The 22,300-nt window shown below is 44.0% G+C and overlaps 1 long non-coding RNA gene and 1 pseudogene across 3 annotated transcripts; both read right to left on the bottom strand.

Annotated features, from left to right (window-relative positions):
- Positions 1-1,876: 1,876 nt before the first annotated feature.
- On the bottom strand, positions 1,877-22,237 carry LOC118018818. Of its 3 annotated transcripts, none has more exons than XR_004681493.1 (3): positions 22,082-22,237; positions 2,497-2,683; positions 1,877-2,233 (listed from the first exon to the last, which is right to left on the bottom strand). It is a non-coding gene; the product is annotated as an uncharacterized LOC118018818 (long non-coding RNA). The 3 variants fall into 3 exon arrangements; XR_004681492.1 differs by having other exon boundaries at positions 1,877-2,261; XR_004681494.1 differs by having other exon boundaries at positions 1,878-2,099.
- On the bottom strand, positions 10,869-10,969 carry LOC118018921 (annotated as a pseudogene).
- Positions 22,238-22,300: the final 63 nt, after the last annotated feature.

Below are 22,300 nucleotides of genomic sequence, written 5' to 3' on the forward strand. Positions count from 1 at the left end.
CAGAACCAACTTGAAGGAGTTCCCACCGCTCCAAGGTGAGAATCAAATCAATCTGAGCATCAAAACCAATAATGTACAACCTAAATGTCCACTGATGGGTGAATGGATAAATAAAATGTGCTATATACATGCAACAGAATATTATTCAACCTTTAAAAGGAAGGAAATTCTGACACATACCACAACATGGATGAACCTTACGCTAAATGAAATAAGCCAGTCACAAAAAGACAAATACTATGTGATTCCACTTAGAGGAGATACCAGAGTAGCCATATACACAGAGACAGTGGAATGGTGGGCACCAGGGGCTTGGGGAGGGGAATAGGGAGTTCTTGTGTAATGGGTACAGAGTTGCAGTTTGGAATGATGAGAAAGTTCTAGAGATGGATGGTGGCCATGGTTACCTAACAATGTGAATGTACGGAATGCCACAGTGGCGTTTCACTGTGGTGTATTTTACTACAATTTAAAAAAAAAAAAAGAGTGGCGCCTGGTTGGCTCAGTCAGTAGAGCATGTGACTCTTGATCTCAGGGTTGTGAGTGTGAGCCCCACGTTGGGTGTAGAGATGACTAAAAAATCAATCAGTAAACAAATAAATAAATGGATGGATGGATGGATGAATGAATGAATGAATAAAAAGAAATGATTACAGCCAGGAAACTGTGTCTGGAGATGGATGGTAGTGATGATTACAGAACAAATGTGAATGTACTTTAATGCCACTGAAGTGTACACTTAGAAATGGTAAGTTTATGTATATTTTACTGCAATTAAAAGGAAAAGAATACTTAGAAATGATTATCACCAGGAAAGATGTTCTCTTAATCTAATAAATATATGGTAAGTGTTAGAGAAAAAGACTAATGACCATAACTGATGGAAACAAGGGGATTATATGAACAAGAAGATTATACAAAAAACCGCAAGCAGAAGGAAAACGTGTGTGAATGGAAGTCATATGAACTTATGCTCATTTCCAGCAGAGGCGAAGATAAGGGAATGAAATCCCAATATGTGTTTTCTCCACCACCATGGGCAATTGTCTCCATTCTGACACTATCTACCTGCAGATAGTTAAGGGCTCAGCCCACTAGGCTCCCCCTTGCTCCCCTGCCACCCTTCAGATGCCAAATGAAAGTCCAAGCTGTTCCCTGTGCTTCTGGTGACTGTCTATTAATTGGAGGATCCCACAACTCCCGCCTTGGGTTGAATTAACTTGCTAGCGAGGCTCACAGAACTGAGAGGAACATTTTACATTACTAAATTATCGGTTTATTACATAAGAGTATAACTCAGGAACCATTGGATGGAAGAGATGCGGAGGGCAAGGTATGTGGGCAGGGGTGCGGAGCTTCCATGACCTCTCCGAGTGCACCGCTGTCCTAGCAACCTCCATGTACTCACCAACCTGGAAGCTCTCTGAACCCCATCCTTTTGGGTTTTTACGGAGGTTTCGTTACATAGGCATGATTGATGAAATCACTGGCCATTGGCAATTGATTCAGCCTCTAGCCTCTCTCCCTTCCCCAAAGGTCAGGGGATGGGACTGAAAGTTTCAGCCTCTGATCACATGTCTGTTTCCCTGTCAACCAGCCATCAACCTTAGGGGCTTTCCAAAAATCACCACATTGACATAAACTCACGTGTGGCTGAGAGGGGCTTGTTATGAATATCAAGACACCTTATTGCTATTGTCACTTACGAGATTCCAAGGCTTTTAGAAGCTCTGAGTCAGGGGTGGGGACAAAGACCAAATATGTATTTCTTTTTTTTTTTAAGATTTTATTTATTTATCTGAGGGGGGAGGGGCAGAGGAAGGAGGAGAAGCAGACTCCCCACTGAGCAGGGGGCCCAACGTGGGGCTCTATATCAGATCATGACCTGAGCGGAAGGCAGACGCTCAACCGAACCACCCAGGTGCCCCTGAAATATGTATTTCTTATTATAAATCACAACATCACAGACATCTTCAAGGCGAAGTCGTAGAGTTGAGCGTGTCTGTGGAGGGGCTGTCCAGGCAGAGCACACAGCCACGGGAAGGGCTTGAGGTGGGACAAAAATGGTGTGGCTGAGGAGCAGCATGAGGCCCACATGGCTAGAAGCAAGAGAGAGTGGTTCACGAGTAAGAGATGGGCAAAGAGCTGGCTGGTGGGAATGGAGGAGGTGGGACATGAGTTCCTGCGGGCCCTCTGATCCGTGTGGACTTCCCGCTGAATGAAGCCAGTCAGGCTATTGAGCAGAAAGGAGATGCTATAAACTTAAAAAAATGCAAATAAAGTGTCAACGAAAATGTGAAGCATCACAAACTCTCACACGCAGCTGCAGCTGTATAACCAGGTTCATCCAGTCTGGAGGGAAGTGCCCTGAACACAGACAAATTAAGAGTGTGCCCGCCCATCACATAGCACGTTTGCATGGGGACACAAAGAAATATGTATGAGAAGGTACATCTTGGTAGCAAAGTGTATTAGTCAGGGAAGGAATTGGCTCACGTGATTATGGAGGCTGAGAAGTCCCCAGATCTGCAGTCGGCAAGCTGGAGAACCAGGAGAGCGGGTGTAAGTTGTAGTCAGAGGGCAGGAGAAGACGGATGTTCTGACTCAAAGAGTCAGGCAGAAGTTCCTTCTTGTTCAGTCTTCTTGTTCTATTCAGGTCTTCAGTGGATGGCATGAGGCCCACCTATATCAGGGAGGACAACCTGCTTTACTCAGTCTACCCATGCAAGTGTTATTCTCTTTAAACCCCCCCCCCTTACAGACACAGTCAGAATAATGTTTGACTAAATGTGACTGGTGGGTACCCCATGGTCCGGTCAAGCTGACACATAAAATTATCTATCAAATGAAGTATGGGTAGCAACACAGGTGCCCGACCCAAGGGGATTTATAGTTAAAGTGTAGCAAATGGGAAGCATAAAGTGTACTGCCGACCAGTTGAGAGCAATGAAATTGTCTCATATCACAATATGGATAAGATGGAAAACTGTAATTAGGAGTTAACAAGGTAAAAAACAAAACAAACTTGTTTTTACACTCTAGAATGAGACCTAAAAAATCCCACACCCCTGGCAAAAAAAACCCCAAACCATGAGCTCATTATGATAGTCAACGAAAAGAGAAAGTTGCTTCCCCTAAAATAATGCTTTTGTCACCACGATGGTATCTATTGCTCCAAGTCCTTACTTGGAATATGGATCATTAAAGGGAGATATGAGGACATTTATCTTGCCTTTCCTACAGAAATTGTATTTCAGGGTGACCAAATAGGCCTGAGTGAGGAGAAAAGCCTCTGCTTTACAGAGAATGCCAGCTAATAAATGTAGAAAAATCATAATATAAAGTCACCATTGTGCAAACTTTAACTTTCTTATGTGTGACTAAGGAATTACGGTTCTGGAACATACTGTCCTTTATTTAAGGTTTGTAATTGACTTTAAAATGCTTCAGGAAAGGGCGCCTGGGTGGCTCAGTTGGTTGAGCGACTGCCTTCGGCTCAGGTCATGATCCTGGAGTCCCGGGATCGAGTCCCGCATCGGGCTCCCTGCTCAGCGGGGGGTCTGCTTCTCCCTCTGACCTTCTTCCTGCTCGTGCTCTCTGTCTCTCATTCTCTCTCTCTCAAATAAATAAATAAAATCTTAAAAAAAAAAATGCTTCAGGAAATTAAATAAAAGCAAGCACCAAAAAAAAAAGGCAAAATGATAATTGTTGAATGTAGGTGATGAGCTCATTAAATCATTCTCTGTACTTTTCTGAATAGTTGGCATTTTTTCGTATATGGAAATTAGAGAGAGCCACTTGGGGCTCTTGGGAAGAAGAAATTTAGGGGTTTGGGGTATCATTTCATGTGCAAATGTCACATCCGAATAGAAATTCTTGCTGACATATTTATCTTTGCGTTAAGCCTCAGAAAGATTGTTTCCTCAATCCAGTAAGACTACAGAAGTCACGGTTGTTTGAGAGAAATTCTGGGTCAGAAAATGGTGAAACTGGCCAGGCCCTTGGTGCTCTATAGTGGACTGGGGACTGCAGGCCAGGGACCAGAAGCCTTAGGTTCCAACCCTGGGGCTTCTCACCTGGGACTGCCTGTTCTTACTCCAAAGTGGGGATTTGCATCTATTCAACCACACAAATCTAACTTAAAACCATGTGCAGTGCTCCAGAACGTGGTTAGGAGCTGCTAGGAAGAAGGACGTCCCTAAGGGGCTTCCCATCCAGTAGAAGAGATAGACAGGAAAGACAGTAGAGACAGGTAAAGTTCACACACTTACAGGTGCTGATGAGGGCTATTGAGGCAAACAAAGCACCAAACAAATACAAAGGGAAGGAATGATTTAGTCTGGGGTCTTGGAAGAGCAGCAGGTTTTTTTTTTTTAAGCGGTAGAGAAGACCCCCCTCACCCCCTCCCCCCGCGCCCCCGCCCCTGCCCCACAGGCCACATCCTGAGCAACAGAACAAAGTGGTGTTTGGGTGAGGCCAGATTAATGGGAGTGGCAGATGAGAACCCTGAGACAGATTGTGGCAAACTTCCAAGCAGTTTCTTTATGCTGGTGCCCAAACCAGCAAATTTCGAGAGTCACGGAGGAAAACCTGAAAGGCTGGTGTTTTCAAAAGGTGATCCTGAACAAGTAATGAGGACCAGCTGGAGACCGGAGAGGACAGAGGCAAGGGTTGTTAACCTTTTCTGTGCCATGGACTCCTGCTCAGGATAATGTTCCTAAGTGCTGCTATGGTCTGGTTGGTTGTGTCCCCCACAAATTCATATGTTTAATTCCTAATGCCCAATGTGATGGTAATTAGGAAGCAAGGCCTCTGGGCGTTGCTTAGGTCAGGAAAGTGGAGCCCCCACAAATGGGATTAGTGCTCTTATAAAAGAGACCAGGCAGAGCTCCCTGCCCCTTCCACCATGTGAGGATGCAGCCCACAGAAGATGGCCTTCATCAGCACCTGACCTTGCCGGCCCCCTGATCTCAGACTTGCAGCCTCCAGAACTGTAATAAATAAGTATCTGTTGTTTATAAACTATCCAGCCTCTAGTATTTTGTTGCAACAGCCCAAACGCATTAATACAAGTGCAGAAAATAAAATACACAGGTTTACAAAGGAAATACTGTTGAAATCCTAACACCAAAATGTATTTAAAATCTGGTATGTAATATAGGTGCTTTCCTTATTAATATATTGGATAACAAGATCTAGTGGTGAGTCTAATAACTGTGAGGATTTCAAAGGAATGATGAATGTAAATAATATTCTGTGTCAGTTGTAATGTGATATAAAAACATCTGGAATTTCCATGGGTGACATAGCCATTGCTACTGCGATGCTTTGTTGTCTCATTCATAATCGAAAAGAATAATGAATTTTACTAAGAGGGTGGTGAAAATACCAACCTAATTGCTTTCCCAGCCAAGTTTAAGAACCCCTTGAATTCTATCCAAGGACCCCTTGGGGAGACCGGGTGAAGACTCCTGAGCTTGAGGCTGTCCTGTTTGCCCTGAAACTAGAATCCGCACTGATGGGTATATTTCTGGGATCTTGCCGAAGTCAGGGGAGACTCCATCTTCTTTACAAAATCTGAGTTCATTAACTGATTCTTTTGGGTGAGACAGTTTGGAGTAGGATATTAACGAAGGCTCTACGTACCTCCCCACAGGTGATTCACTAATTAACCAGAGGAAAGAGTACCTTGATAGTGGAGAGCTATCCCAGACATCTTCATGTTGACCACCACAGCAAGTGTCCAACATTCAAACACTAATAACAGGACAAACTGAAATCACATTACTCTAGACCAAAATGTGGAACCAGAATAATCTCAAGGAAGCAATCAGATAAGCCCCAATTGAGGGGCCCTCTACAAAACTAGGCATTTTCCTCTTCAGAAATGTACATGGCATGACAAAGTGAGGTGGAGGAGTGCTTCCAGATTATGGGAGATTAAAGAGATTTGACACTTAAATGTCTTGCTTAATTCACGACTGGAGCCAAGCTTGAAAACAAAGGTTTATAAAGGATATTATTTGGACAATTGGCAACATGTGAACATGAAAAATATATTAAACAATAATATTATATTAATTTTTTGAATTTGATGATTTTTCTAAGACTATACAAGAGAATGTCTTTGTTCTTGGGAGATATACTCTTGGGGTGCCTGGGTGGCTCAGTCGGTTGGGCAGCTGCCTACGGCTCAGGTCATGATCCCAGGGTCCTGGGATTGAGCCCCGCATTGGGCTCCTTGCTCAGCAGGAGCCTGCTTCTCCCTCTGCCTGCAGCTCCCCTGCTTGTTCTCTCTCTCTCTCTAATAAATAAATAAAATTTTTTAAAAAAGAGACATACTCTGAATTATTTAGGTGTAAAGGGTACACATTAGTCTTAATGATTCAGCAAAAATGTCTCTATATTAAACACGTAGGTACAGACATATACATATATATACATGTACATCTAGACACAAACATGTACATATATGGAGAGAGTGTTCATGAGCAAGTGTGACAAAAATGTTAACAATTGGTGAATCTAGATGAAAGATATAAAGAAGATATATACTGGGGGGGTGTGATTCAGGATAGTACCCAGAAGTTCGATTTCTAGGTCAAAGGTAAATACTATGTACTTTTGTTAGATATTGCTCAATTCCCTGCATCAGGGGATGTACCACTTTGTATTCCCACCAGTCATGTGTGAGTGCCCACTTCCTCACAGCCTTGCCACAGAGTAGTTTGTCAAGCTTTTGAGTTTTTGTCCTGATGACAGGTGCATTGTGGCTTCGATCCGTGTCTTGTGAAGCACATAGAGCTTGCAGTCTTCTACCAGGTAAGTGGCTCCTAAGACCTCATTTCAGAGAAATGGCTTCCACTCAGGCTCCAGGTACTTATTCAACCCCAACCCCTCTTTCCTCCCTGTCTAGACAGATACGATTAGTCAGATTGTAGGAATGGGGTCCTCACGGTCATTGTCATCATTATCAAATTTGCCTTGACGAGAAAGGGCACTCAATACATTTGTGGCAGTGGTGCATTTGCATGGACCTGGACAACTTGCACAGCCATTTTGCTTCCATCTCAATCCACACAACAGTCTCCTCCAGAGGGCACACAGACAATACCTTCCCACTGAATGAGGAAAAGGAGGTTCAAGCAGATGAAGTGACTTACCCAGCCAGTAAGTGGAGAATCCAGGACTGGAGATCACATGTTCAGATTCTTACTAAGTGCCTATAAAGTTACAGAACAGTTCCCAAGACTACCCTCCCTTCTGACACCCATGGCAAGTCCAGGGATCCCCACAACCACCTTAAGTTCAAGAATTCACAAGAAGGACTCTCAGAACTTGCTGAAACCTATTGTACTCACTGTTATGATTTATTACAGTGAATGCATACAGATTAAAATCAGCCAAGGGAAGAGACACATAGGGTGGGGTCCAGGAGAGTTCCATACATACACAAAGCCTCCAGCTGTCCTCTCCCAGCAAAGTCATGGACAGAAACAATGCACGACAATATGCATGGAGTATTGCCAACCAGGAAAATTTACTCAAGCCATGGTGTGCTGTTTTTACCAGGGCTTGATCTCCAGGATGTGGTCGGCTGCCCACATGGCTGACCTCAGTCTCCAGTCTATCCCAGAGCTGAGCTGATCCTGCAGGACCAAAGCCCTCACCACAAATCGCATTGTTAGACTACCTGGCATGGCACGAAGCATCCAAGTAAACAAAATCACTCTTATCAGGCAGGACATTCTCAGGGTTTAGAGATTACCTCCTGGGGGTTGAGGGCAAAGACCAGAACTCTCTTTGGGCAAGGTTAAATCTTTATTATGCAATGCCCTTTCTTTGTGCTCCCTTATGACAAGTCGGGTTACCTGCTCACTGTCAGAGAAATGCTCAGCCTCCGCACCCGCACAATTGTGATGGAGAAATCCCACCTGGCTGAACAGCAGGACTGGAGAATGGAAACTGAGCAGAACAGAAGGGAGGAGTGGCACAGGAGAGCCCAGAAGTGAATTTAATGACGGCCCTCTGCAAGAAAAAGTACAGTCGATTCTGGTGGTTGGGAATTGCGTCCCATACTTTTCTCTGCTCATCAAGGGGGGAAGAGAAGTGCTAGTTTGAGCCCACTTGTCTCTGGGGTCAGGCCCAGCTGGCCTCAGTATAATTTTCTGATTGAGCACATCCAGGACCTCTAGGTGGCACACATTTTCAGTTTAGGCAGCAAAAAAGAAAGAAGAAAAAAAAAAAAGGAATCCAAAAGATTAACAAACCTCATTCTTCTATCAAATTACATTTCCCAGTAAGGTACTGTTAATGAAAACTGGCTTGCAATTTGTGCAAAAGGTGTTAAGTTCACCTCTTTATTCGCTTTTTAAATCTTAGCCGTGGGAATGTTGTTGACACTTGGAAAAGTATTCTATCCCCAAATAGGACAAAGTTCAATAGAGATGAGGCCAAGCCTTACAACAGAGGTGAGGATGGGGAGGAGGGGCTGGCAGGGAGCTGGGAGTGCAGAGAAAAGTCTTGTTCACCTTACCTCAGAGCTTTCTCTAAGAGCACTGGCGTGTCCTGAAGGAGCACAGGAGACCTTCTCTCCAGTTTCCCAAGCCCATCCCAGCTGTTTTCAGGATTTCCATTCTCTTCCAGCCTTCCTTGGATAGGAAGCCACAGCCATAGGCAACTGGTTTGTTTCTTCATAACACAGACAAAAGCTTGGAAAGACCCAAACCCAACACCTGAGTTACCAAAGCCTTGGTGGGTGCTTATTTGGGGCACAAGACTAAAATGATGAGAAGCCTTGTCATTAATGATTTTGCTCCCCCCTGCCCCCTTCTTCTTCCCTGTCTCATTCCTGCAAAGGAACCAGAAGGTTCCTCCCAGGGATACTTTACTTATTGATTAACAAATATTTACTGAACATCTATTAATGCCAAGCATTGGTAGGAATGATGATGGGCAGACACAAATGACAAAAATAAACCAGAAAAATACCAGCAGGTGGCCATTGTTTATAGGGGTAAAACAGTATTGGGGTGGTTTTCCTGTGGTCAGAAATGGTCTCTTTAAGAAGGTGACATTAAGGGGCGCCTGCCTGGCTCAGGTGGAAGAGCATGTAACCCTTGATCTTGGGGTTGTGAGTTCAGGCCCCACATTGGGTGTAGAGATTACTTAAACAAATTAAAAAAAAAAAAAGTGACATTGAAATAAAGACTTGAAAGACAAGAATGAGTTAGCAATGTTAAGAACTTCTGTGGGAAAAGAAAAGGGAAACAACCTTGACTTGATGAAGGAGCCCTGACTTGCCCCAGAAAATATGGAATCAACTAAGGTGAACTGAACTGGCAGAGCGAAGTGGTAATGAGCAGGAACTCCGGCATCAGAGGGACAAATCTTTGAGTCCTGGGTGTGTGACCTTAGGCAAAAATTTAATGAGCTGTAGCCTCCGTTTCCTCATCTCTAAAAGGGGTATAATGAACCCTCCCACTGAGGGAGGCCAGGAGGGCTCAGTGCAATGGCCTGGCACCCAGGACCCCACAGGGTGATGCACGCCCACACATCAAGGATCCTTGGGGTGGCCCAGGAGGACAGCTCAGTGGGATAAGCAGGGTTCCCTTTGGTGGCCCAAGCGTAGGGTTAGTAAAGGAGTAAGGAATGCCTTTACTGTCTGGTGGGCTCTTTTCCAGCAAACTACTAGCAAAGCACAAAGAGCACTATCTCAAGCTGCTGGTTATGTAACTGGTTACATAACTGCTTAAGGGGACACATAACTCTATGGAAGGCTGCAATTTAACAGAATCATTTGTAATTGTTTTAAAATAAACCATTTCCCCATACCAACATGGAAACAGCCAGCATAACAGGCAATGCAGGTGGCTTGCGACTATCTATAACGTTCTGATTTCTAGGGGTTGTCAATATAAACAGAAAGAAAAAGACGAGAGTGAGCCTTTTTTTTTTTTTTAGTAAATAGGTAGATATATTTTATTTGTCAAGAGTAAATGTCAATTTTATTTAGGGTTTTGGGACACAATAGATCAGAATTCCAGTGCTGGTTGGGTAGCCTTGGGCAAGCTGCTTACCCCTTGCTACTCAGAGTGTGGTCCCCATGCCAGCAGTATAGGGATGCCTGGGAGCTAGATGGGAATGTACAACTTCAGGCTCCACCCCAGATTTGCTGAATCAGAGCCTGTATTTACCAGATCTCCAGGTGATTTTATGCACGTGAGAGCTGGGGAAGCATTCATTTTATTGCATATCTGAAACTACTATAACACTGGATTTTAACTAACTGGAATTATGATTATTATTATTGTTATATTTTTTAAAGTAAGCTCTATGCCCAACGTGGGGCTTGAACTCACAACCCCAGGATCAAGAATTGTAGGCTTTCCCTAATGATCCAACTCCTTACCTAGGTGGAATTAAATGAAAACTTAAAAAGCCAAAAAAAAACAAAAAAAAGACTGGGGAAGCATTGATTTAACATCTCCGAACGTCACTCTCCTAAGAGAGGGGCTTAAGTGGCTTTTAAACAAATTAAATATAAATATAACCAGCTTTTTTTTTATTTGCTAAGTCATTCTCACCAATTTATTCTTCCAAAGAAGCTTTCAAATCCTTTGTCAGCACGCCACCAAAAAAAACCAAAACCCACTGGAATTCTCAGTAGAACTGCATTAAAAATATAAAATAATTTGAGAATTGATATCTTTATAATATTTGTTCTTCCTATCCAAGAACATGGGCTGTCTCTACATTTATTCAGTCTTTTCATTTTTTATTCAAGTTTAATTAATATGCAGTGCTACATTAATTTCAGGTGTACAATATAATGATTCAACAATTCTATAATTAGTGCTCATCAAAATCAAAATATGTAACACCACATATCTGCGTGTCATCCTTGTGTAGGGGTCATACTAATCTTCTCTGTATAGTTCCAACTTTAGTATATGTGCTGCCAAAGCAAGCAATAAATATAACCAGCTTTTTAACAATTAAAAATTAAGCAGGGGGCTCCTGGCTGTTTCAGTTTTGGAGCATGTGACTCTTGATGTCAGGGTTGTAAGTTTGAGCTCCATGTTGGGTGTAGAGATTACTTAATAAAATCTTTTTTTTTTTTTAAAGATTTATTTGAGAGAGAGAGAGAAAGAGCGCATGAGTGAGGGGGAGGGGCAGAGGGAGAGGGAGAAGCAGGCTCTTCGCTGAGCAGGGACCCCAACGTGGGGCTTGATCCAAGGACCCCAAGATCATGACCTGAGCCGAAGGCAGATGCTTATCAGACTGAGCCACCCAGGTGCCCCAAACTTAGTAAAATCTTTAAAAAAAATTAAGCAGAACAGAAAGTGAAATGAAAAAGTCCTCCTCCATCCCCCAACTCCTTCTCATCCCACAATACCCTATAACTCTTGCCCCACTAGCCACTCTCTGAACTTCCTCCAGCTTGGCCTAGTATTGGGTCTTTCTCCTCTGCAGGCAGGCAACCCCCACACTCTAGGCATTATTTGTCTTGAGTTTGGGGGGTAGCAGCGGAAAATCACCCTTCTTTCCTACAAGCCAACATGCTCTTCAAAGAAATGCTCACTCTGATCCAGGCTGACAGATTCCTCCCTTTCTCCTACTGAGCCCACAGGAGGGCATGGTTTCAGGTCAAAAACTGGTCTAGCCACCTCCTAGCAAGTTATGAGGGGAGATCCCTACACCTCTCTTAAGAATGTTAGGGTCTTGGGGTGCCAGGGTGGCTCAGTTGGTTAAGCAGCTGCCTTCGGCTCAAGTCATGATCTCGGGGTCCTGGAATGGAGCCCTGCGTCAGGTTCCCTGAGAAGCAAGGGAACCCTCTGCCCTTCTCCCCTACTCGTGCTCTTGCTCTCTCAAAGAAATAAATAAAATCTTAAAAAAAAAAAAAAAAAAGAATGTTAGGGTCTTGTCACATGTCACTGCTATTCTTGGTTTGGGGCTTCAGCTGATATTCCCGGACAGGGGTCTGTTACAGTCTTCCAAATCTGGCAGTCCGTGGATTGATCCCAGAGACCTGATCTGTCTCAATGATCATTTCATAGTCAGCTCCTTCAGTATGAATGTGACATGACTGAAATAGGACTTCCCTTCATGTGGGCCATCCCAGCTGCTCTAAAGGGAATCAACCAGCATCTTGGGATTCCATGACTACTCAGATTCCATCTTTCTCTAGTTTTAAGAGTCTGGGCATCTTGGTCCAACCTAAAATTTGAGGTTCTCACCCATCATCTCAATTAATGAACAATAAATATTATATACTCTGCTAATTTCTATGTAAAATGATTCTAGTAGCAATCCCAATGTGTGTGTGTTGGGGGTGGGTGCTACCCATGCTGTTCAACAGGTTTCTGGACACCAGCTGGGTGTCCTACAGTTTGACTCAGTTCTGACACTATGTACCCAGAGAGAGCAACAGATGCCACAGGTGAAGGCCTCAGTCCTCTAAGACTGTCTCCCCACCCCGCAACCTCGGAAGCCTGTCACATGCCCAGTTTATTACCTGGTCTTCTGACTGACCAGATATAGATTGGAAGTTCCAATGACCCCCTCCTTGGGCTTAATTTGTTAGAGCAGCTCACAGAACTTAAGAGGAACATGTTACTTACTGGATTTCTGGTTCATTTTATAAGAGGATATAACTCAGGAACAGCCAGGTGGCAGAGAGGCACAGGGCAAAGCTTGGGGAAAGGGTGTGGAGCTTCCACGCCCTCTCCAGAGGCACCACTCTCTCCAAATCTCCACGTGTTCACCAACCCACAAGCTCTCTAAACCAGTCCTTTTGGGTTTTTATGGATACATCATCGGATAGGCTTGACTGGTTAAACGACTGGCCACTGGTGATTGATCCAATCTCCAGGTCTTGCTCCTAATGTAGGTCAGGGATTTCCAGTTCTAACCCCCTAATCACATGGCTGGTTCTCAGGCAACCAGTTCCCATCCTCAGGTGCTTCCAAAAGTCACCTCATTAATGTTCTTACCACTGAGGGAATTCCAAGGTGTTAAGGAGCTCTGGGCCAGACATGGAAGAAGAACAAATATGTATTTAATCACAGTATCACACTTGACACATACATCCTTTCCTTAGCAAAATGCAGAATTGAGGAATATAAGCAGCTTGAATTTTCTTTTGATACCAAACTAATTTATTCATCAAATATTTATTAAGGGCTTACTCTGTGGCAATGCCATGCTGGCACTAGAGAGAGAGATTTAATGATGAACAAGACAGGCAAAGGCAAAGTCAAAGAAAGACACCCCTATGAGAGGCTTTCAGTTATTTTTAATTCTGGAGGAAAAAACTCTCTGAGAACTGAAAAGTTTACCTCTGTCTAGTTGAAAGTAAATGGAGGCATATTAAACATTTTAAGACTTTCAGCAAAAATCGACTGGAATCAGACAGCATCCAATCTAACAGATAGGAGCCCTGAGGAGCTGTACACAATGAAAGACTTCTAGTCAGAAGGGAGCAGGAAGAAGGAAGTTTTAGACAAGACAAAAAAGCGGGTTGGTTACTGCAAGGTTACTTTCCTTTAGGGGATGGCAGGGGGTCTATCAGGCGGAATACCTAACTAGTGCTGATTCCTGACTGACTGGTTTAAGACTCCCTTTCTGAGAGAGCCAAAACTGTAATTCAGGTAAGTCTCGGTTTGGTGATGTGGGGTTTAACATAAGCACCCCAATTTTGGACTGGTTGCCTTGTTTTTAAGTCCCAACCAAAGGTGAATTTTATCTCTTACAAGAATTTGCTTAGTAGTATTTTTAAAAGTCAAGCATTTTTAAAAACTATAATAATTTTGGGAAAATTAACACAGTACATGAACATAGCAAAATCAAATGGCCCTAAAGGGGACACGGATAAAAGTCAGCCCGTCCCTCCTCTCCCAACCCCAGCTCCAGCTCCCACCCCCAGGGTTGGTAGGTGATGTTTGGGCTTAATGCCCAGGTGGGGCCTCCTAGCCAGCTCTCCTTCTTCCACAGACTGATCTGAGATCTTTGGACCAGAGGGTCTTGGCTTGTTGGACAAAGGGGCCAAGGGTGAGGACAAGTCCTCAATCCCCATGAGGCCTTGAGTTCTCACATCCAACCAGCTGTTTGGAGTAGAGAGAAGTCACTCATTCTCAAATGCTTGATTGCCAGACACTGATCCAGACATTTGGAATATACCAGCCAGTAGAACAGACAAAAGTCTCTGCACTAATGAGAGCTTACTTTCTAACATGGGAGGACAGAGTGAAAAATAAACATAAAAAGTAAATTACGGGAATTAGCCATCTCTCCTTGTTGGAGGTGGAGAGCGGGGGAGGGCTGGGAGGATGAGGGCCTGGTGTGAGAACCAGGGCAAAAAGATCCCCCTTCTCACTCCTCTAACCGAAAACTAAAGAGCTTTAAGTACCCTCCTTCCTTAGTCTTCTGCAGTGCAAGGGATCTGTGGCCACCGCCGACGCCTCTAACATAAACAAGCGATCCCGAACAATGTTCTACTGTGCGTTCCTTCAACAACAACAAAAATGAAACAAAACCTCACAACACAGGGGTCCAGTGAGTCACCCATTTTTTGTCTCCAAGCAGTGCTCTGCACTGTCACTTCCGGACAAGGAGCTATCTCTGGTTTCCAGGAAGACTTCTTGTAGCCAGTGGGTTGGAGCAGAGGGAGAGGGACAAGCAGACTCCCCGATGAGCGCAGAGCCAGAGGTGGGGACTCAACGTGGGGACTCAACCCCAGGACCCTGAAATCATGACCTGAGCCAAAGTCCGACAGAGCATGAGCAGGGGGAGAAGCAGAGGGAGGGGGAGAAGCAGACTCCCCGCTGAGCAGGGAGCCCGATGCGGGGCTCAATCCCAGGACCCTGGGATCATGACCTGAGCCAAAGGCAGACGCTTATGTGTGTGTTTTGTTTGAATCAAGACTCATGGGAATCTTTAGTTAATCATGCTTAATATGTAAATTAGAGTAATCAAGCAAGGACAGTGATAAGATGTTATTTTAGACTTTAAAACAAATTCCATGGTATTGTTGAAGGGTGCTGGCCTAGAATTCAGAAAATCTGGGTTCAAGTCTGGGTTTTACCCTTTCAAGGCTATGACTACCTCCCTGAGTCTTAATCCCCAATTTATAAAATGGGAATTATGGGGCGCCTGGGTGGCTCAGTCGGTTAAGCGACTGCCTTCTCACTCTCCCACTTCCCCTGCTTGTGTTCCCTCTCTCACTGTCTCTCTCTCTCTGTCAAATAAAATCTTTAAAAAAAAAAAAAAAAGATAAGAAATATTACTAGAGACAAAGACAGATGTTTCATAGTGATAAAAGAGTCAATAGATAGGAATCTACAAAACCCAATTTCCAAAAAAGGTCACATGGGGTTAGACTTCAAGTAACGAATTTTGGAGGGGTCACAATTCAAACCACAACAAATCCAAATGTCCAGCAATTTGTGAGTGGAAAAACAATTTGTGGTATATCCATATAATAAAATACTATTTAGACATAAAAAGGAATGATCTACTGATGCATGCTACAACATAGATTAAGCTCTAAAACATACTAAATGAAAGAAGCCAGATGCAAAGACTACATATTTTATGGTTCCATTTATAAGAAACATACAGAAAAGGCAAATTTATAGAGAAAAATGCAGATCAGTGGTTGCCAAGGGCTTGGGATAGGAGAAGGGATTAAGCAAAAACCAGCAGGAGGAAACTTAATCAGGTTGATGGAAATGTTCTAAAACTGCATTTTGATAATGATGGCCAACTACGTAAATTTACTAAAAAAAAAAAAAAATCACCAAAGTGTACACTTACAATGGGTGAATTTTTTATAGTATTTAATTATATATTAATAAAGCTATTTCTTTTTTAAAAGTTTCTGGGGGTGGGGACCAGCAATCTGGGTTTTAATAAGCCTTCCAGCTAATTCTTATACTAAGGTATGCAAATCACTGCTCTAAAGAGACTGTTTAAACCAAATGAACTTGACATAACATCATTGGCCCATCCAAGTCTTACCTGATTCTTACCCATCCAAAGTGGCAGAGGTTCATGAAGACAATTACATCCCCTAGAGGGAATAAATAACTACATTTTCTTTACAAATCTGAATAGCATGTGTGTTAAATTTGACATAGAGTCCAGACTTAGAAGTGACCCTGAGATTCAGACTCATATCCAAGTTGACAATTCAAGCTTGGCACTTCTAGGTCCCTCAGGCACCCCAGACGCACCCTTTCCTGAATGAGGCTCTTTATCCCTCTACTTGCCTTCCTTGGTAAATGGCACCACCATCCACCCGGTGGCCCAAGCCTGAAACAGGTGAACTACATTTGCCTTCCCCCTCCCTCATCCTGCACTTTAGATAGTCACTGAGGCTTGCATTCCATTTCCATTGGAATCTCTCCCCCTTTCTTCCCAGTAATGGCCTTATGCCAGGACCTTATCATGACTCCCAAATGGACTCACTGCCTTCAGTCTCACCCCATCCCCTGTCAGTCCACAGTCAAGATATTCTAGGGATCATTTTTTTTTAAGATTTTATTTATTTATTTATTTTGGAGAGAGAGAAAGGGCATGCTAGTTGGGGGGAGGGGGGGCGGAGCAGTGGGAGAGGGATAAGCAGACTCTGTGCAGAACCCACACAGTGCTTGATCCCACAGTCCTGAGATCATGACCTGAGCCGAAATCAAGAGTCCAACACTCAACCGACTGAGCCGCCCAGGCAGCCGCGCCCCGCCCCCCCCCCTCCCCGCCCAGGGATCATTCTTACACATGGACATACTGATACTGCTTCCTGCTAAAACTTCTTTGGTGGCTTCTCATCTTTATCAGTTAGAAACTGCTTTTGACTACATGTAACAGAAACCTGGTTATGCTTGTTTAACCAAATAAAGGTGCATTTTTCTCACATGAAGTGCCAAGGTAAGTGGCATATTCCCAATGCAAACCATTGTTAGTTTCTTCTTCTTCTTTTTTTTTTAAGATTATTTATTTATTTATTTGTGAGAGAGTGCACATGCACGAGCGGAGGGGGTGGGGCAGAGGGAGAAGCAGACTCTCTGCTGAGCAGGGAGCCCGACTTGAAGGCAGTCAGGGAACTGAGCCACCCAGGCACCCCAAATCATTGTTAGTTTCTTATGTCTTACAGGAACATAATGTGCATTTATAGCTTATATATATATATACAATTTGAAGATTTGAATGTAATCAGGCCCAAGCCCAGTGTTTTCAAAAAAGCTCCTAGGTAGTTCTAATGTGTAGCCCAGGTACCTGTGATTTATAGCTGAAGTCTAGAGAGGATTATCCAGGAAGATACAGTGGGCCAGACTGAGCCAGAGCCCAGGCTGGAACTGCTAAAAATATAGCCTATGACATAGGTTATCGACAAGATTATTAAATATACAGCTAACTCGCAATTACAGTTTGCAAACTTCTAATCGCAGACTGTTCACTCCTGCTTACTAGCGATCTACATTAATTTTTACACTTTTCACTTTCCAACTTTTGAGAATGCCTCAGATACTTCATGATTCTGTGATATAATCTTCCTACAGGGTTTATTGGTAATAGGTTTCAGTTTTGGGGATTAGTGACATCTGCATTTTAGTAGCTGCAGGCAGAACTAGCTAATGCCACTTCTTGTTTCTCCTTTGCTTCCTAATTGTTAGTGCATTTGTTTCTTAGCGTTTAAAAACCTCTCTTTGTACTTTGCTTCTTTTGAATTTTCCCTAACTCTGGCATTTTCCTACAAGTCACATAAAAATATGTCTTTTGGGGGGCGCTAGGTGGCTCAGTCAGGTGAGCACCTAACTCTTGATTTCTGCTCAGGTCATGGTCTCAGGATCCTGAGATTGAGCCGCACGTCACGTCAGCTCCATGCTCAGCGGGGAGTCTGCTTGAGATGCTCTCTCTCCCTCTCCCTCTGCCCCTCCCTCCCTTTCTTTCTCTAAAATAAATAAATAAATAAATCTTAAAAAAATGTGTCTTTCATAAGCAAAGGCCATGGTAATAATCCCTTTGTGATGTGTGATGTGAAGGAGATTAATAGAAAACTACACATTTACTGAGAATGATGAAGGTATAAAGGGAAAATTGCCTTGAGTCACAGAAATAAAAATGATTTAGGGAAAGAGAAAGAAGAGATAAAGGAGAAAAATAGAAAAATGAACCCTAGGAAAAGAAGAGGAGAAAGGGGAAAAGAAAAGAAATGTAAGACTGAACTTCTGGTCTACATCCTTCTCACTCACATCCTAACTACAGAGGTCCCCAAACATTGACTTTATATTCTCAGGAATGCCAGAAAGACACGCCGTAAGCTGCTCAGTCATCCACTCAGGCTGCAGTGATATCTGAGACATCTATCCCTCCTCATCATTCCCTATAAAATCAAAGTCTCTCTGGATTACTCGTGCCCCATTCTGACTGTCAGATTCTGGCCACATTCTGGGCCTCAAGACAACCCAACCTACTTTTGGGTTTTTTTGACTTCTTGGAGATAATGACTCTCAATAGGATTGGCCTGGTACAAAAGTGAACTTTTCAAAATTACTTGAGTACTCTGGTCACACTGCAGTTTGAAACACATGAACTCTGGGGCACAAAATTTTGGGGCAGGAGCACTCCAAAGCCACCACGGAATCTCAAGGTCAAAATGAATAGGCCTGCCCTAATATTTACTAGACTGGGGCAAGAGCAAAAATGGAGGCCCTCACACCATACACTAGATATTTAAATGATATAAATCAAGATAACAGCCAGATAAAATATATCCTATCTTCTGGTTTAGCAAATATATCTTAATAAAGACCTGGAAGGCAGGTTCAAATATGGCATTCTTGGACTTCTTGAGTTCTATGGAGGAAGGTGGCGATAGAATGAGAGCCAGCCCCCTGTCCCCGGTCTTTCCTTCTTTCCCCACTGCAGGCTCCACATTGCACCAAGGGGGCCTATGGTCAAACTTAGGTGTATACCCACGGTGGCACAGTCCATCTTTAGCCTGTGTAGGCCCTGGAAACAGACCGAGGATGCCAAGAAATTCCAATGTCTTAAGTATTCAGTGAATGTTCTAGAACAGCAGTTCTCAACTGGGGGCAATTTTGCCCCTCAGGGAACATTTGGCAATTTCTGGAGACATTTTGTTTGTCACAGCTTGAGGATGGGGGTGTTAGGAGCATCTAGTGGATAGAGGCCAGGGATGCTACTAAAGATCCTACAAGGTACAGGATGGCCACCACAAGTAGTTATCTGACCCAAAATGTTAACAGTGCCAAGACTGAGATATCCTGCTGTAGGTTGGACACAAATACCGTTCAAGATCACAAGATACCTTGGACATATTGTGGGTTTGGCTCCAGACCACCACAATAAAGCAAATATTGCAATAAAGTAAGTTGGATGAAATTTTTGGTTTCCCAGTGCATGTAAAAGTTATGTTTACACACACAATAGTAAATGTGCAATAGCATTATGTCTAAAAAAGTGTATATACCTTAATTTAAAAATATCTTATTGCTAAAAAATGCTAACCATCACCTGAGCTTTCAGCCAGTTTATAATCACTGATCACAGATCATCATAACAAATATAATGGATAATAAAAAAGTTTGAAATATTGCGAGAATTACCAAAAACGTGACACAGAGACATGAAGTGAGCAAAGGCTGCTGGAAAAATGGTGCCAGTGGGTGCCTGGCTGGCTCAGTCAGTGGAGTGTGTGACTCTTGATACCAGGGTTGTGAGTTTGAGCCCCACATTGGGTATACAGATGATTTAAAAATAAAATCTTTGGGGAAAAAAAAGAAAGAAAAGAAAAATGGTGCCCACAGACTTGCTCAATCAGGGTTGCCACAAACCTTCAGTTCATAAAAAATACATCTGCAAAGAGCAATAAAGTGAGGCACAATAAAATGCGGTATGCCTGTATTTAAATTCCATAATCCTGTTCTAGAAGGAGGGGTAAGATTCTGGGTGGGAATACCCTCTTGGCTCCACAGACTCTCCCTCACAGGATATCTGGCTTGGGGAGGGACAGAACAGAGCCTTCTAAAGTACGGGCCCAGGGCCAGGGACTCCATTGTGCAGGTGGGAGGGCAGTACTGGGAATGAATTTAGAGTACCCTCTGGGGTCCTCTAAACCTGTAGGAGACAAAGCCCTTCCACTGACCAAAACAGGGGGCTGTCCAGGCTTCATCTGAATATCTCAAAAGAGGACCAACTCCCTGTCCCAGGGCTGCTCTTTGTATCCAGGGGTTGGTCCCTGGGCTGGTCCCCTGGCAAGCTCATATAATGAACTGACACCTGACTCTCTAACTTCCTGGAACCCAAAGAAAATTAGACCTTGGGCAAAGGCCCTTTGGCTAGCATTTGCACATTTATGCAACTTACTAGCATACACCAATTATCTGGCGAATACTAGTAAGTACAAGCAGGAAAATTACAAATATGTGCACTTTCTAGAGGCTGATAAAAAATGTGGATTGTGTATGTTTGATAGAGGACGCCTTAGAATCCAAGGGTCTAAATAAGTAAATAGGATAAAGTGTAGCCCACATGCGGCTGAAGCAGCCCCTGTCCTTGTTTCACTCTGGCGTTGAATTAGGCCTCGGTATTTTGTCATCCTTACAACTGAATCCTCCTGAATGAGTATTAGAAGGAAATACAGATTGTGGTGAAGAGTTCTCAGGAAATGGGGAGGATTTAAAAATCCCACAAAGCAAACAGAACAGAAATCCCCAGCAGGCAGAGCTGTTCTCCTTTAGGTCTGTCCCTTCTTGGTCCCTGTCCTGGTCTCTTTGTTTCCACTTTTCTTTTCAGGACACTTTCCCCATCTCTTCTTTGGAGTCGAGTAGGTCCAGCTCTTGGCCCCAACTTGCCTGCTTCGCTGGGCAAGAAAAACACCTGCAAGTCAGGTTCTCAAAGTGAGGTCGCAGGCCAGCAGCACCAGTGCTACCTGGGAACAAGTTAGGAATGCAAGTTCTGGGTTCCCATCCCAGCCCCACCGAGTCAAACACAGCAACCTGCAGTTTAACGAGCCCTTTGGGTGAGTTTAATGCACACTCTCATGTGAAGGTAAACTCACCCCTTCCTCCAAAAACAGTTCAGCCACCTTTGTTGGCGTTCCATCAGGCATGCCCTGTGGGGATGGAAGATGAAGACTCTCCTCCCCTCCATACCCCCAGCCCCCATGGCTTATCAAATTATTCTCCCAACAGAAGTGTGTGTGGAGGGGGTGGAGGGCGGGTAGGAGTCTCAAAGCCCTATCTGTGCAAACAAATTCATGGCCCTTGCGAAAAAAATGCTAAGAGAACTTAATAAAAGGTGCTACAGTCTCCTGTACATCTTTGTAGACATTTCAGAGCACACAGTGAATATGTTTATCCTTAAAATACACAAAAATAGTTTGTACTGTTTGCTCATTTCATGTTTTTGAAATATCTCCCTTGGGGGAGCCTGGGTGGCTCAGATGGTTAAGCGTCCGCCTTCAGCTCAGGTCCTGGCTCCCAGCTCAGCAGGGAGCCGGCTTCTCCCTCTGCCTCTGCCGCTCTCCCCCGCTCACGCTCTCTCTCTGTCTCTCTCTCCGAAGTGAATAAATAAAATCTTTAAAAAGAAAAGAAAAGAAATCGCTCCCTAGAAGGCTAAGTAAGATTCCGCGCCTGGGGTGTAACTGGTGTGCCCACTCTGCCCTTCTCCCTGACGGTTGAGGCAGGAGAGCCCGACAACACCCGAGAGAGGTGCAGAAGCCAGTGCTGACGATCTGGTATTTTTACGGTCGTGGGCCTTGTCAAACAGGGAAAAGGTGACAAGAACACAGAATTCCGCGAACCAAACTGGTAACGCTGTGTGCCAAGGACTAAAAAAAAACCTGCAGGGAAGAAAAGGCGAGGGCAGGGACTGAGATGCGCCGACTGAACACACCCTCGGAAACCCAAAACACAAGAAACGAAACGACAAAAAGCACCCAGCTCGACGCGTCCCAATTTAACAGATGAGCCGATTTCTAAGAAACAGATGAGACAATGTTCTTATAACCAAGGACATTTCCACACAAAGTGACTTAATAAAGGCGTGCCACGTATACCTCATTTTCCCAATTTCGCGTACTGTCAGCTACGGATTGGAAGGGAAAGGCCGGGTTTTTCCACAATTCCATGTTTCTGGGCGTTCTAGAGCCGCGGGGCGGAGGGAGCCGCGGCGTGGGACGCAAGGATCCCCACGCGCCCCTTGGTCCCGCCCCCGGCCGGTCACTCCGGGCCACTCGCGTGCCGACGCCTCGTGGGGAGCGGGCTGAGCGCGCGGG

This window comes from Mirounga leonina, unplaced genomic scaffold, assembly GCF_011800145.1.
Source record: "Mirounga leonina isolate KUSES-001 unplaced genomic scaffold, KU_Mleo_1.0 Mir_172, whole genome shotgun sequence".
Classification (NCBI taxonomy): Eukaryota; Metazoa; Chordata; class Mammalia; order Carnivora; family Phocidae; genus Mirounga; species Mirounga leonina.